Source organism: Elephas maximus, chromosome 20 (genome assembly GCF_024166365.1).
Source record: "Elephas maximus indicus isolate mEleMax1 chromosome 20, mEleMax1 primary haplotype, whole genome shotgun sequence".
NCBI classification, from domain to species: Eukaryota; Metazoa; Chordata; class Mammalia; order Proboscidea; family Elephantidae; genus Elephas; species Elephas maximus.
The window spans coordinates 13747412-13752738 of record NC_064838.1 but is presented as its reverse complement, the minus strand read 5'-3'; positions in this window follow the sequence as shown (position 1 = coordinate 13752738).

Genomic DNA, 5327 nt, shown 5'->3' with positions numbered 1-5327 from the left:
CCTAGGCTACGCGATAGGGTTTTTTTGAAGCTTAAGTGAGGCAAGCCTATAAAGTGTTTAGCCCAGTGCCTTGGGCTGAATTCAGGAAAAAGTAACTTCTATTAGCATTATTTTCCCATCTCTGTAATTTTTTTTTTTTTTTAATTAGTTTTCTCCAAGTATTGGCTAAGTACTGGCCTATAAGTTCAGACTTGAGGTTCCCATGCTTTCTTTGAGCAGCTGATGAGCCACAATCATTCCGATTACATGGTTGGAGCAGTGGGGATAACTTACCTGGGGATTAGCATAGGAGGCCTCCTGGGCCATCTCAATGACTAGATTGACAGGAACAGTGATTGTTCAGCTTCTGATCATCACGAGAGCCAAACCCCAGCTCTACCCAAGTCATCCAACTGAAGAGCTGTAGGATTGTCTTTCTTGTCTAAGTAAAACTGGTTGCCTCTTCCCTTGCTAGAAGAAATTTGGTGTCTCTTCACATGTAGCCTATTTAAGAGATGGTTGCTAACAGCTATGCTTCATTAGAAAAATAAATACAATTTTGGTTTTCATTTTGGCCCTTGTTTTTTTTTTTCCCTTTTGGCTCCCTGGTCGTACAGTGGTTAAGAACTCAGCTGTTAACCAAAAGGTCAGCAATTCGAATCCACCAGCCACTACTTGGAAACCGTATGGGGCAGTTCTACTGAGACAGGCCTGGGGTCCTGAGGTAAAATTAACCATCTTGTGAACAGAGGCTACAGAAAATTCCAAAGCAAACAAGATATTGCATAGGCCGGACACAAGGAAACCAGTATCTCAACCTATGGCTGAGTTTTAAACCGTAAGCAGCTAGATTTCCCTTAAAGCTTTGTCTTAGGATTGTTTTTCAGGCAAACCAGCTAAAACCAGAATCCCACACAGGTTCAGAAATGATTTGGTTGACTGCTGGATGTCCCCATCCCATAATGAGTCCTGCCTAGGAACCAAGAAACTCATGTCAGGGAACTAAAAACACCAGACACATATCACCAGACAGTAGCTAGACCCAATTCAGATGCGAGAAGCCTGACACCCACTTCGTGCTAAGTCTCAACCCAGCCCTTTTTAAAAATATGCGTGCTATTTCCCAGCAGTTTAATGGATATGTAGAACTTCCCTTTTACTGTATAGTATAAACCTTCTCCCAGCCCTTTGTTCTGGGAGACAGCTCTTTCAGAGTGATCTCTGTCTCCTACTTGCTGCGAGTATTAAACTAAAAAAAAATTTTTTTGCTTTAAATCCACTTGACTCTTAGTTATTCTTAACGAGAGTACAAGTGGTGGACCCATTGCATTCAGTGACACTATTCTGTCCTTTAGGGTCGTAATGAGTCAGAATTGACTCAAAGGCAGTGGGTTTTTATTTTTCTTCCCTTTTTTAATGATTAAAAATATAATCCATAGTTCAAAAGAGGGTATTGAAATTTTCAGCCTGCATGACCTTATTTCAGGTGACACTCATTCTGGAGTGTCACCTGAAATACAAAGCTATGCTCATCCATTTCATAAAATATTTACTGAGCACCTACTATATGCCAGACATTTGGTATAATAACCTGAGTATGATACAGATCTCAGGTGCTTCTGATCTTGTTGGAGAAGCAGCACAACTTAGCAAGATACTCGACCTAATTTTTTTGTCTAGATGTCCTCTCTTAACTTTTTCCTAGACTCCAGCTTCCAAGCAACTTGCCAAAATGAGCTTTCTAAGGTCATGCTATTCCCTGAGGAAACCATTTAATGGCTTCTCACGGACTACCAAAAAAGAAAAAAATCTAATTTCTTGGTATGCCAAGTGAGATCTTGTATCATCTAACCCTTCCTGATTCACTGGCCCTAACCCTTGCTCCATCCTCTTTCGAAAGCTCCTCTGTTGTTGTTAGTTACCAGCAAGTTGGCTGCGACTCACAGCAGCCTTACGTGTAACAGACTAAAACGTTGCCCAGTCCTGCCATCTTCATGGTCATTGATGCGTTTGAGCCCATTCTTGTAGCTATTGTGTCAATTCATCTCATTGAGAGTTTCCCTCATTTTCATTGGCCGAAATCTTTCTAGCCAGTGTGAACAGAATGCAGCTCCCCAACAAGATAGGATGGATCTCTCACGTTCTCACAGTCACCATGCCCACCTGATTGGGATGTTCTTGGGCCCCATAACCTACATGGGCCTGAATATCCTAACTCATCTTCCATATCTGCTATCAGCTCACTTTCTCTATGAATCCTTCATGCTACAAATCCCGGGCCTTAGGGACAAATATTACCTCTTTGGAACTCTCACTGAACCTTGTAAAGTCTTCTTTCACTTAATAATAACTTTTTGTTTACATATCTGCCTTCTTTACTACATCCAGCACTAGATATGCAATAGAAGTTTAATGAATGAATGAAATATACTGCAAAACTCATAATCTAAAACCAGAAATTAATACTCCTGGTCCTCTCATGGTGATACTAACCTGTTGCCGTCAAGCCAGTGCAGACTCATGGCAACCCTACAGGACGGAGTAGAACCGCACCACAGGGTTTCCAAGGCTGTCATCTTTACAGAAGCAGACTGCCACATCTTTCTCCCACAGAGGGGCTGGTGGGCTTGAACGGCCAACCTTTCAGCTAGCCTCCAAGCGCTTAATTGCTGCACCACTAGAGCTCATGGTGATGCTAATGATATAAAAAGCTAACATTTTCTCAGTACTTTAAATGCGATTCAGACAAGGTCAGGCACTTAAAGTGGCAGAATTGGGACTTGGGATTCCCAAGTCTATTTTCTGAGCTGAATGAGTCTTTGGAGTTTGTGGTTCTCTCCATCTGACTTCTGACCTCAATTTTGGAGAGTTAGCGTGTGATATGAAACCAAGGTCCACTGGCCAGATATGTGAGGAAAGCATTTATGTGAGAATTTAGGCATTTTAGAAGATTTAACATTTGGTGCTATAAACTCACATTCGTATCACTGTGAAGTATAAGGTGGTGACGGAGCGCTCATTTTGCTGTTGGAAAGCCTGATTTAGGTCCCTCACCACCACTGTTTTTTTCCCATTTGTCTGATACTGCAGAAGGTGTTTTTTGCTTGCTTGTTTTTGGTTTTAATTTCTCTGGCCCTCCATTTCCTAGTCTGCAGAATGAGAGGAATTAGAACAAATCATTTTTATCTAATGTCCCTCCCAGCTCTAAAGGCCTATTCATGAAGCTATTTGTCCACTCAGTGTGAGCACACACACTATGCCAGGCCCGGCACCCACTGCTGAGGAGGGCGTGATGATCCTTAATCCCGACACGTATGTAGAGCTCACATTTATATTTAGTAGTGTCCTATGGTTTTGACCTGCAAGAACGCTGAGTTTAGAAGGTTATGAGGGAATTAGAGTTTCTGCTCAGCTAGGTAAATGCATATTTAATCACTAACATATACTCTAGCAAAAATGTCCCAATTGAGTGATTTTTTTTAAAGTAAAGAGAAGAACTTGAGTTTGACCCTAGAAAGCCCCCCTTAATAGTTTCTTTGATCAGAATTTTCTCAGAGGGCCTCTGTCAACTTTCCGAAGTGTCATCCTTGAATCGCACCTGCCTCCATGCCAAAGCAGCAGAGGCAGCCTGTAGGTTCTCTTAAATTATTATTGTGCCAGACTTGCCCTTCCTCAACTCATTGTGTTATCACTCTCAGGATTATAACTTTCTCCCCTTTTGGTTCTTTGGGAGAAGGACATTAAGATGGAGAAATAGTACCAAAGCAGAGCTCTCCAACTGCTTACAAATTAAACAACTTCTGGGCTACCTTCATTTCAGTTAGCATTAAGAAGGATACAATTGTTAAAAGACTCTGCCTTTCTGTTTGATGGAGAATGGCTGAAGCACGCATTTCTCACCCCAGTCTTTATTATCTCCATCTGCAGGCTGTTGTAATTCTAATTTTTTTTTTCCCCAGAAAAAAGCCTGTGTGTTTTGGGTATTTGTCATACAGCCTCTGAACTGCAAAATAGGTGTCGCTAACTAAAAGTAATCTTAACTTGTTGTCAGTCAATTCTGACTCATGGTGACCTTATATATAACAGAATGAAACATTACCTGGTCCTACACCATCTTCATGATTGTTGGTCTGTTTGAGTCTGTTATTGTGGCTACTGTGTCAATAAATACCACTGAGGTTTTCCCTTGTTTTTGCTGATCTTCTACTTTACAAAGCATGATGTCCTTTTCTAGCAACTGGAATTTCCTGATGACATGTCCAATGTAAGATAACCAAAATCTCGCCCTTGTCATCAAAGTGACATCTTAGTTTCTTAAAATTTTAAAGACGTGTTTTACAGCAGATTTGCCCATACTATAAGATTGCACATTTTATTATCTTAATTATATTCTTTTATTTTTATGTATGCATTTACACAACAATGGAGAACTCTCTACTAAGGTAAGAAGTTGAACAAGTGTGATCGTTTATAGTTATGAGAAACGTAAGTCAGATCACGATATGGTCGTGCATTTCTGTGAAAGCCTTCAGCAAAAATAAAATCAGTAAACAGCAAATTATTTCAGTGTGTGGAGAAATTTTTGTTTTCTAATTTTTAATCAATTTCAATAAGGAATAAGAAATGGAAACATGCTAAAAAATTCTCTAATCATTTGTAAAATTAAATAAAAATCTAGGAATTAATTCGTTTTGGTTAGAAAACAACTCCTTTCAGAAAATAAAAATCCTATACTATAATGTCATGTTTACAAATACAATATCCCCCCCCCCCACAACTCATCCAGGTGACAAGTAAATTTTTGGATCATTGATGAGGAAAAATAAAGTAAAAAATACTAAGTACGATTATTGTTTAGTGTGAGCCACTGGTCACGCCATACTTTTATCTCCCTACCACTGCCATTTCCCCCTCACTACTCGTAATTCCTCCATGATACCAGTATTTCTTACTTCAATTATCTTGACAGGTGCCTGCTTACCTTGATTCATTTCCATTAGGAGATTTGAATTTTCCTTTTTTTTAAAAAAAGTATAAATTATACTCATAAATCTTTGTGTGATATACCTTCTTTATTGTTAAAGCTCTTCTACTAAAGATATTTCAGCACTCTATAAACTTAGAATGTTGGGGTAATTACCATTTTTTAAATTCTTGTTCCATGCATAATATTTTTTTTTTTTTAACATAGATTATCTAAATCTTGAAATTGTCCTTGGAGTTTTCATTTGGAATTCTCATTTCATTAGGATTCCATGTATGTGTCTTAAACTTATTTTTTGAAATTGAAAACCATGAGATGAAACTATTATTTAATGATTGTAAAACCCATCCCTCCACCTGTGCTT